Raw genomic sequence first — 12,586 nt, forward strand, 5'->3', positions numbered from 1 at the left:
AATACTTTGCTTGTTAAATAAAGAGGCTTTTCCACTTTTCTAGAGGGAAATTTTCCCCAAATCAGTTGAGAGAGGGGCTGCTTGAATTTGCTTTCTAGAGAAGACCCCTTTGGAATTTCCTCACTAAATTTGCCCTAAACCAGGACAACACCTTAATGACAATTGAGTCCAACCATTAACCCAACACTACCAAGTCCAACACTAAACCATGTCCCAAGAACCACATCGACATGTCTTTTAAATATCTCCAGGGATGACGACTCCACCACTTCCCTGGGCAACCTGTTCCCATGTTTGACAACCTCTGGGTGAATTATAGAACAGTAGCACACAGCTGTAGAATTCAGGCTCTGGTTTCACAGAACTTTTTGTACATTTTGAATTTTCAGCACTGGAAAATAAAAGATTACCTCTATACCAAATAAACAGGCTTCCTCTGTGCTTTAGATCAAATTTCAGCTAAGGTACTATAATTTCCAAGGCAAATGACCAGAACTAACCATGAAATATACCCACTTTCTGACAAATATCGAGTTCTAGAGAACCCACTCCTCTTTTGTGTGTTTCTAGCCTTCATCCAGAAGCAAGATGAGTATGAGCACCACTGCTTACTGATAAAGGCTGGTCTAGGCTCAAGAGATGTACAAGCATTCTCTTAATTGCTCTAGGTGATTGTGTTCCAAGGAATTCAGATCAATTCAAGGGAAATGAAGAAGACTGAAGAAAAGGGTTATGCAGAGGTAAAATACAAAGAGATAGTCTGATTAAAAAACAAATCAAAATCCTATCTCTCCCTAGAAAATAGCATAAATAGTGAATCAATGTTCACTATTTATGAAAAAAAAAAAAATCTGTTCATTGGACCAATGATATGTTTTGCTTTGTACACAGTGAAATGGAGAGGTCAGAATACAGGGAGTTGGGAAGATGGTGGGAACTCTGCAGTGACTGCAGGAAGAGAACAGAGTGCCCTGGAAGAGAAAATTATTGTTTGCTTCCTTGTCTGTTAAATATGAGCTTCTGAAACAAAACATGAGCTGTCTGAAAACATGAGGTCAACATGATCTAAGTAGAATATCAAAGTCAAGAGACACAGAGGAAAAGTCTCATAAGAAGACATGCCTCAGGTTTTTAATTGGAAATTGTTATAAGAATTGTTATAAGATTTTGGGTTTAGAATTATTATAAGAAGTTTCATAGAATAGTGCAAAGCAAAACAGGTTTCTGAAATGTACTGTATCTTCCTTTGCTTCATATGGAAGACCACTGCCTGTGGGTTTCTAGTCTCTTAAGTAGCTGGGATAAATCTCACTTTAAGGGAGATTTCTTTTCTAATTCCAAGAAAAAGAATCATTAAAAACATTGCCTGGCTACTTGGGCCCCTTAAGAGTAGACCAGGCAGACTGTTGATTTTACAGCTTCAGCTCCAGGTCAGATGCCTGGGTTTGAACAGGATCATTAAAAAGCCACACTGCACCATTTGCAGGATCCAAGAGGAATGTCTCCCAAAAGCAACACCTAAAGGCCACGTGGGGCAAGGCTAGTACAGGTTGGTTTGAGATCCTGTGATGCCTGTACTCCAAGTTCATACCACATTCTGACTGCTTACTTCACCATCTATTTCACAGAATATGGAACAGGTTGAGTGGAAGGGACATTTTAAAAGTCATCTAGTCCTCTCTGCAATGAGTGTGTCTTATGCTTTTTATCCAAAGATTGCTTAATGAAAAATCGATGGGAATAGGGATGAGGATGCAGTCCCAGGAGAGTGCCTTTCACACTAGACAGCAAGAAACAGGCCCCTGCTTACTTTGCTAGCTCAACTTGCTCTGTATCCCCATGAATCTTACATTTCTGACTGCAGAATGGTCTAGGCTTTTTTTTTTTTTTTCTTTTTTTGTAACATCCCTTGTAGGTTTCCAATGTGATCTTAAATGAAGTTGAAAGAGAGAATCATGACTACTTCTTAAATGCCCTGTGAGTTTCTGGTCCATTATGTGGACTACAACTAAGCCAATTTATTGCTACTCAAAGCTAAAGACTTTTTTTTTTTTTTTTTCCCTCTCAGCTGTGCTTTATTTCCAGCTCCAATCATCACATAGTACATACTCAAAATAAATTTAACTGATGCCCTGCATGTACACAGTATCTTCCTCTGAGATGTTGTTGAAGTTGAGCTTTTATCTGTCAGTTTTCATCTATTATTTGGTAGTTAGGAGAGACACATGCAGGATTTCTTGTATAAATTATTGATTTTGTATTGAGTGAGTCTCATAACTGCATGTTGGAGATGTTAATAGGCTAGAGTTACCAGTTCTGGCTTTCCTCAGCAGAGATGCATTCTCACAATAGGTGTATTTAGATTTTTACACTCAGCTTCAGCCAAATTTACTGCTCTTTTGTGGGGTTTAACATGTAATATTTGTTTTGTAAAATGATGAGAAGCTCCCATAGTGTGTTGAAGTTGGGGGCCCTTTCTCTGAAAATAAACAGCCATAAAATCTAAAAGCAGGGAGATTTTTGGGCCTGGAATGAATCGATATTTCACCATGCCTGTTTACAAGGAAGAACAGGAAAAGAAAACTCTTGTTTTTCAATTTTCCTTTTCATCCCAAACCCTCATTACCTACAGAGCAATACTGCTTAAGCTTCTGAGCTCAAAGAGGGTTTCCAGGCTAGTTTGGCAGATCTGGCATTTAATATTCCGTATCTCGCTCCCTGGCCATGCTTGGAAAAGGTAGGTGAATACTTTGTAAACTGAGAAGCCAGGAAGGCTGATATAACAGAATCCATCTGTGATTTCCTGGCACCCTGTGGCAATACTGATGAAAACAGGTTTTGCACCAAAGAAGTTCATTGAAATTGGTGCCATGCACGAAACAACCCCAGTGCCACACATGTCCCTTGTGGGGATGCTTGAACCTCCACAGTGCCATGCAGACTTGGCTGTGTGTCTTCTGGCAGAGCTGCTTTAAGCCAAATCGACTCAGAAAGCTCCTTAAGTGAGATGTGGCATGTCTGCTTCAGTGCAGACATGCCCTAAAGGAAAATGTGCTGAGCTGGAAAGATTATATAAAATGCGGAAGTGGGAGATGACAAGAGTTCTTGGGTTCAGTGCTCTCTGGTCTGCCTTAGCTAAACTCAATTTAACTCAATTAAATGAAGAGAATTTAACTCTTCAAGGGCCAGACATCCTGACAGTTCAATTTCAAAATTCAAATTCAATATTCCTGTCCAATACAACTGTTTCCTTCCCTTGTTATTACTAATGCAGATGTTTTCATGATGTCTACTAGTGTATTAATTTATTTATTTACTATTTATTTATTTGTGTATTTTAGAATGGGACAGTTCAGGTACTACAACTGCACTGTGCCATATGAAAACAAATGACAGACTATTTCTATGAAGTAGAAGAGTTTAACTTGAGGAATTAATAACTGGCAATCAGATAAGTAAGATGATTGCTCCAGTCACAGCAGGACCAGATGTATGTCTTCATCAATACTTCTTTAACACTTATTTCCTTTTATTGAGTATTTTTTGTTTTTTCTTTGCAAATATGGACATGGCTCCTTGTCATCCCACTGAGAACTGAAAATGAATTTTGAAACCTTTAAAATTTGCAGGAAATGAACATCTTGATTTTGGCCTTCTGTTTTCTTCCAGTCTCTGTGGGAAATGTATACCTATTTTTCCTATTAATAATGCCATAAATACCACAAAAAGTCTAGAAAATTGCATTCTAATTCTAGCTGATGTTTTTGCATATATATTCTTCTATTCTGCATATATTTTTTTGTCTCTTCCAAGTCATAGGGAACCAAGATTGGTTCTAGAGAAAAGGTAATGGAAAGCTTATAGACTAAGTGAATAGTCCTTGAACAGAGATGTCAGGAGAGAGAGAAAACACATTTAAACTGTTTTCCTGGATATTGATACAACTACACATAACTGAAAGGAGGAATTTCGTGATGCTAGGGGGATTTCTACATGTTGTAGTCCCAGTGGAGATTAAAAAAAACTAATACTGCTCTAAAGTATATTCTCTTAATTGATGTGCATTTCAAGATAGGTAAAGTTCAATTCTGTTTGATATTGTAGTTACTTCAAACTTTGAGGCCAGACTATGAGGAAAAAAAAGTGCTTACTTGGATTCCAAAGACCTCCTTAAAAAATGCTCCTTCAGGATCCACACTTGAACTAGGGGAGAACACTTCATGAAAATAAGGCAAAACCCCACACTTTCAGCACAAAGAGATAGCTTCTCCTGACCTACTCTGTGTACTCAATCACTTCATGGATCCACTGTTGTCAGGTTTTGCTCACATGCTCATGAAATGAACATGTTTTGTCTTGCATTAATATTTTAAGCTAGGTTTGGCTCTGCTGTGCTGCTTCTTGTAGCCTAACCTTGGGCTGACTATCCAATAATACTATAGATCCCTAATTTTTTTCCTAACTGAAATTCATGGAGTGGGATTTTTGGAGCCATAATAGTCTGTGCAGTAAAGCTCTGGTTTTCTGTTTAGCAGGAATACTATGTAAAATTTTTTATAGCTGGAACCTGTCACTATTGAGAAGGAAAATCTGCTCTTATGCATGAGTAGGGATTTTGAAAAAACCTGATTTTTATGAGATGTATTTTATTTGTGTGTGTGTGTCTAGCACAACTGCAGCATTTTATTCAGGCTCAAAGAAATAATTCTGACTTTTTTTTTCTCAATCTTTGAAATTTTCTTCAGAACATTCAGCTTGGAACAAAAGTTTTATTATAGTTAAGAACCAAGTTTGAAGCTAAAACAGCTTATGCCTGGACCTCATCAACTCTAATAGTAGGGGGAAAAAAAAAGAAAAGGGAATATTCCAGCTGTCTCACAGATTTTTTTGGGTGAAAAGGATAATGAGAGCTACTGTGGCACTGAAAGATAATCCAGAGCATTTTTTTGTCTTTCTATGAAGAACAAGACTTAAATCAAGCCAATAGGATACTTCTGAGATATTTTGACATATAGTTAGCTAAATAATACAAAATAATAATAGTAGCAAATTCATAAATAAAGAGCAAATGCCATCACGGTCTCCAGGAGTTGTATTGTAGCTCCCAATTATCAGTGCATGTACAATAATGATATGTCTGATCTGTGGTTGTTTCTGAGTACTTTGTTACCATCATGGACTGGTGTTCTGTTTTCTTGTATGCACTGTAATCAGACATAAGGGTAGCAATTATTCTTATCAGCTGCAAGACTTGTAAAGGAAACAGTATTAACACCTAGGTAAAGTTCATAGCAAAGATGGGTTTACACATATAATTCCAGGGTAGACTTAACATTTGGGGCTCTTCAAAGAAGAAAATTAGTTTTTCAATCAAAGGAAAAATGACTAAACAGGACTAATATTATAATTTTTACTTTAACAGTGAATAAGAAAAGAGAAAAGGAGCAAAAAAAATAAGCATTCTTCTGAACCACCAGAACTTGTGTACGTGAGCATGTCATGATTCAAAAGACCCTTTCTTTTCACTGTGTTTGGCAGAAATGCTGTGGAAACTTGTGACCTTTTACATACTCATATGGAGAAAGATGAGTTCCTGCAAACAAAACAAAGGCATTCTCAATGAAATTAAAAGGAGAGACTGTCAATTCTGAGAAATCCCAGTCCAATGTTTGCTCATCTGGAAAAAATCTAGACATCAAATTTTTTTGATTAATAGTATTTTTTTAATATATATTTGACAAATTAATATTTTTCATGTTATAGAAGAAGGCAGTTGTTACTTAAAACAAGACTTAGTTTCACTTTATTGAAGAAAGTGAACCAGGCCAAGTGGGACTCTGGAACCACCACACAACATTTTCCATGAAAGTTCATCTGAATTTTTAAATAAAATCCTGTTAGAGATATCAGTTAGCCCTTTTGTTTTTTCTGCCACTTATGTGGTAAAATGCAATCCTGGCATAAGTTCTATTAATTCAAAAGTGTTCCGTTAGGATGGACTGCTTTGCTTTTAACTAATTTGAGGTTTATTAAAGAGGGACTAGACAAGGGACTGACTACTCAGTGTTGAATTTCCTAAATTACAGTCGGGTTCAAGATTTGCTTTGATCACAAAATATTCAGATACACCATTCCTTCTTTCAGATTCAGTGAATTTTCATCTAGTGAATCTTAGAAACTTTTTAATTTAGAAAGAGTAAGTATAGTTTCTTCAATGTCCTCTCATTATTTAGAAAGGATATACCTAACCTTAAGATATTGACTAAGGTGGGCCCCAAAAGGAGTTAATTTCTGTGCTCATGTCTCTGAATCTCTTATCAGAGGACACTGAGTCAACACTTTTACTGGGTCTCTTTATCTCTGAACACATTTACTGCCTGTGAGCTTGGTTTCATTCTGCTTGAATAAATAGGTCCCTTCTCTCTCACACTCAAACACACTAATCTGTAATTGAGCCCCTATAACTGCCACACCAGACTTGAAGGAAGCCTCTGATACAATGGTAAATCTCATATATTACAGTTCTGTGGGTTGTGGGCTCTGTTATTGGAGCTATTAATTCTGAAAAAATGTGTCTTTTTTTCTTAATTTATTTAAAGTTCTTGAAGTTTGGCTGCATCAGTGACATCAAACAACCTCATAGTATTTAACATGGGCAGAAAAGTGGAAAAAAACTTATGTATACATTTGTTGCAGTTTCATCAATGCACAGCAATAATTGCATTTAAGGAAGTTAAGTTTGCATGTTTAAAGTTGTAAAGCAAACATCCCAAAACATAGGCATTGCAAGTGATCATATGAACAGGTTTCTCTCCTAAACTTAGATTTGATGCTCATTCAAAAAAAATTTCACCATCCTTTCAGAAACGTCGAATGAGTTAGCAAGATTCGCTAAAATTCAGTGACAAGGGACCTCCTGTAGAAAAGATGAATGCATCTCTAGTACAGAGGTGTTTTACTAGTCCATGCTGGTTTGGTTACCAGATGGAATTAAGTCTGAGTGACATTATGCCCATTTGTTCAACTTTTAAACTCCCAGGAATCCTATGTTTTATTTAACTTACCTATATAAAAATATAGGACTACAACAGAAACAAGGAAGACAGCCTGTCTCTTGCAGGGCAAGATTTGGTGATACAAAGAGAATGAATGTTAAACACTTACCCAAATGTAAAATATAATGAAGTAAATCTGCATCCTTATCTTCCATTCAGTCAAATTGTTTAGACCCTGGTACACACCTGTATAAAGTTCCTTAAAAAAAATCTAACATGATTTAAAGCTTTGAGCCATATATAGATTTTCCAGACTTTGTTTTAATATTCACTTCTCCCTCTATCCCCTGTTTCTGGGAGAGGAAATCACATGATCCAATTTTACTTTCACTGCACAAAGGAGTGAAGAAAGGCCAAAACTGAGGTTCTTCATTGGCATTCTTATTTGAATCAATTTGGATTTTGAATCTGAAGATTGGAATTCTGTGGCTAGTTTTGATGTTTGCTCATTTCAGTTGCTCTCCCTCAACTGTTAGCTGCTCAAAAACTTGATGAGGGTCTGGAACCACAGCCAAGATTAAACATCTTTGTATCTTGCTGCTACACACGTGTTCTCACGCACACACATGAGCACGTATTGAAAACCAAATGCATTATTTGCAGTGTGCCAAGAGGAATCAGTGCTTGGCAAGTTTCAGTACCTTTTTTTTTTTTTATACCTGATCCTGGCATGCTTAAAACCCTGGAAAGTCACAATTTGCATTCCACCCAGGAGTCCTGGATGACTGAGCAGCCGAGCCGTACAACAGGATATCCAGCTATTGAGTTCTGCTGTCACAGGTGGCCAGCAGTGCAGCTGCAAAGAGCTTCCTGCCAGGAGGGCAGAGTGGGTCCACAGGAAGAAATGTTCCTTTCCTCTTCCAATCTGTTTTCAACTATAAAGGAAGGTCCAGGCTCACAGTCCTACCGTGGATGTGCCTACGCAGCATTTTTCAGCCGGAGCAGAATCTCAGCTAACTTTTCTAACAATAACTGCCCCAAGTGGAGGAGACCATTCACAGGGCTTCAAGCAGTGGGGAGCCCCACCTTTAACACAGAGAGGCCCTTGAGAAACATTTCATCCTGATTCTATTACTGCTGTACATAATTGTACCATCATTTTATAGCTCACTTAGGAGCAGTCAGTGATGTGCAAAACCAGGACAAAAAAAGAAGAAACTACCTTCCTCTGGAGATACCACAAGTAGGCAATTCATATGTTTCCTCTTTCATCCCACAATCAGCCATAAAAACAGTTAAAGGAGCAAAATTGCTTCCAATCAATTGTGGATTTTTACTGTAAAAAAAAGAAAGAGGCAGATTACTTGTGTCTGTGAATTTTACAAGCTAGCACTTCAAATCCTGCACGCTAAAGTCCCGGTTAGGTAAAGGCAATGAAAAAGGAGGAGGGTGTTTGTTCACAACAGTGTTAACAGAAGACTTGCATAAATAAGTTCACTGTGTTCTGAGGAAACCTTAGCTTCTTCCCAAGAAGCTCTTGTGCTGGAGAAACACCAAGAACAGAGACAGTTTAAGGAGCAACAGGTTTCTGAATACTGTTTAGTAAGGTGAAACTTGTATTGAGACTAAAGGAGAACAGACAATTAAACTAATGTCAGACAAGAAGTTGAACATTTTCAGTGAATATATGTAGAGCTCATCCATCTAAAATGAAGAGCAATTGTAAATTTCTTCAGAATTGGGACATTGATGCCAGTCTGAAAGGCCAGTGAGATCACAGAAAAAAAAATTGCCTGGTGTCAGAAGATTTCCTAGCTCCCATCCTACAAGCTCATATGCTGCTGAAGGCATGTACTCTTATCCCTAAGAGGTCCTGTAGTCTCCTGTACTCATAAATGCCTACTCTGTTTTAGACTGAACTTTCATTTTTAGGCTGTAGATCTGGGATTCTTAAACTTATACTGCAAAAAATTTTTGTTCTCCAAAAGGTGAATTATCTATACCCCAGAATAGCTCATATTAATCTGCCAGGGTACTTGGAAAAGTGACACACAGTCATTATTTCTAAAAAGGCTGTAATTGAGACTAGTTATTCCAAAAGACCATCTGGGAACACGAAAAATATCTTAATGGACTTACTGAGCACAATCAATTTCTTTCATGATTAAAGGGTTTCCTTCTCAGCATTTATCACATTCATCATTGGAAAATTCAAAATATGCCTTCTGGTGAGAGCAGATTCCTAAAGCACTCACGTAATTGAAAATGGCACAAACCTGGATGGTCTTACCTTACTACACTAGAAACGGTCTGTTAAAAAAATTATTTAAATAAATAAATTGCCAAATATTTTGACTTGATTGCTCAGAAAATTGTATTTTTTGAAGGTGGATGCCAACACCCCAGGTGTAAGATGAATTATACTATGCAATTTACTGTGTAAACACTATTGATAGCAGAGGAATTACTTTTCAATTGATATTAATGTACCTGAAAGAAAGATCTAAACCTTAGAATTCCAGCATAAGGTAAAAGTGTCCATTGATACAATGAACAGGAATAATTCCTACATTCTTCAGGGCTCTCTTTACTGCAATTTTAGAGTACAATGTTCTCTAATGATGATTATTAACTTGAAACTCCTTTAAAATACAGTCTCCCACTTTCCCTGACAAATAAGTAAAGTTACTGACTTTCCCTTTGACACGATAGCTCAAAGTGCTTTCTAGCTATTTTTGTCTTGTCATATACAAATTGGCACTGTAAGTCTGAGTGTTATCTGTTCCTTTTCTCATCTTCACATCCTAGATGTCAGACAAGTAGATGAGGAAAACATGATAGTATTATAAAATTTCACATCTTAAAAGCAGTTGGGTTCTAGCTGACCTTTTCTAGCACTGGAAGTCTATACAAACTTCAAAATTCAATAAAACTCAGTTCTGCAAATTAGTGTTGAAGTTGTGAGACAGACCTTGCCTACAAAACCGAGGCTTAGGACAGGTCTGAGGCTATTCATTGAGTGACCACTCAGTTCAGCCTAGCCCTAAAGCATGTGTTTCTATTCCACTGACATCAGGTGGTATTGCACTGTGTCTAAAGCACTCCCCAGAGGTGGAAAAGCTTCCTCTGAAGTGAACCACAATTATCAGGTTAGATATTCATTATCCACTTTGATTTAACTGTAGAGTTGTTGAAATTGGTGGGTCCACAGCACCTCACCTGTTTTCCAGATTTGCAACCTTGCAAATCAGTGAAGAGCCAGGCAACACTTGAGTGCCTGGCATGGTCAGTTTTGTCCTCATTGTTGTTTCTTTTTCACTAAGGATAGATTTTAAAAACAGCTAGGTTTAAAATCAGTCTTCAGTCGACATTGGATTATATTTTAATATTGGGAAAAGAAGACATCCACTTTGCAGTGTTCCTTATTATTTTACCTTTTTCTTTTATATTTTTTTTTTTATTATTCTTCTAGAAACCAACAGTATTTTAGTAGGAGAACAGATAATTCTTGCTCAAACAGCAAAATAAAGAAAAATGATAAAGATATTTTCTTTTGTGTGAAAAATTGGTAATGCTCATTAGATAAGTCAGGGTGCACTGAGCACACTAGAGCATGATAAATGCAAACATATGTAACTCAGTTCACCATTCTGTGGCTCTTAGTTGTCACATAAATTATATGGAGAAATAGGTTCCACAGATATCCAATATATTTCATACTAAGACACTGGATCAACAAACACACAAAACATTGTAAGTCTAGTATCTCAAAGCTCCTCAGATTTTGTAAGCCAAATTAATCCTCTCCATAAATACTATTAAATGATTCTACTATATCACCAGGAAAACAATCTTCCTCATCATTTTTTGCAGATTTTATTCACTTGGTGCAAACAAGAAAAACAAACTAGTGTGGTAATTATTCATATTCTCTAGGACATAACCATGAACCTCTTTTGCAAATTTAATTAACCTTCAGTGTCACTTTGGAAAATAGGAGAATATAATGACACCCTGCAATCATCTTCTCAGTAAATCTTCTGGGAATTAACAAAGCCTGCTTGTCTGAAAATATTGAAGTTGGCAGCCTATCAGCATTGCTTGATCTTAGGATTGCTGGACAATTTGCCTTATAAAGCCCTTTGTTTTGTTTCAGGAACACAGAAACAGAAATTTAATTGAAGACATTTTCTTATCTACATACAAGTTATCAGTCCAACATATAGACTGATAATTGAATATTGTCAGTTGACCCCTGTCAACCACAGAAACTGACACATGCAAACTACTAAAAACATATTAATGATGCCCATCAAATATGTGAAAACCTGAAGATTGTTCATTTTTGACAAGCTTCAAAATACACATAAATTAATCAGACAATTTAATTACCATTTTTCTTGTTACTTGTTTCTTGTTAACCCTTATAAATCTGGACATGCTGCACTTAACCAGAATTGCCAGATTATCTCTGACAACATGTTCTGGGCCAGTGGAAGTTGAGTTTTTCCAACTGGCTTTACTGTTAGGATTAATTCCTACCCTCAGTGACATGGTGCATTTTGCACCATGAGTTTAGAAAACTCTGGCTAAAAAGCCTACTTAAGCTGGTAGTCCACATAGACTAGACAATAGCCCAAGATGTTGAAAGATACTGCTTGCTCATGAACTCTATGATTTATTTTCTCTCAGTATGGAAACTGCAATGAAAAGCAACAGGCAGTGAAATATGCCCTGCAGAAACAGAGCTTCTCCAAAGTTTTTTGTGCCTGCATTTCTGAATAGTATTTTATAGTGAACTCACATTGCTCAGTAGTCCTTGGAATGTAAGATGGATATAACTTTCTTATGATGGAAAGAGGAATATTATAATTTACCTAAATAGGTTTCAATTATTTTGATTTTTGTGCATTGCTTTGCCCTAACAACATTACATTGAAAAGTGTCCAGATTTGGCTCTTTCAGTACATATTTAACTATTGTTAACTTTCCATATTTTCTGACATTTTTCATCAAGGGCTGCAAAAACCTGCAGTCAGTATCATTATTCTACTTTTTATTATTTTTATTCAGCAAATTTTAGCAGGGAAACAGACACCATGTATCACTTCCAGTAACTAAATGACAATCAAATGAATGATCAACTTAGTGCTGGAACACAATACGACCAGATCCAATTGAGTTTTTAAATTCCTGAGAACAGTGTAAGGCAATTCTACCCTTGAGGGTCTAAGAAAATAAAACGTGTGTGAGGAAATGCTGTAATAAACTGGTAATATATTTCCATAGGGGATACATAGGAATTTTCCATACATCCTCCTAGGATGGCAGTAAACCAGACTCAAGAGCAGAATGTAAGTAATTTCCATAGTGAAAAAAAAAAGAGGAATAGCTGCAGAGCAAGAAGAGAGGCCCAAGCTCCTGGCTTGATTTTGTGTTGAGAGAATCTGTCAGTTGTGCCCAGGGAGCTGCCCAGGTTGAATGACTGATGTTAGCACAGAAGGAAGTTCAGAGCTGTACCAGGCTGATTGAAGAGCAATTACTCATCTCACTCCCAGAAAATATAATGTAATCTATGTTTACATTGAATA

The sequence above is a fragment of the Erithacus rubecula genome (assembly GCF_903797595.1).
Source record: "Erithacus rubecula genome assembly, chromosome: 2".
Taxonomy (NCBI): Eukaryota; Metazoa; Chordata; class Aves; order Passeriformes; family Muscicapidae; genus Erithacus; species Erithacus rubecula.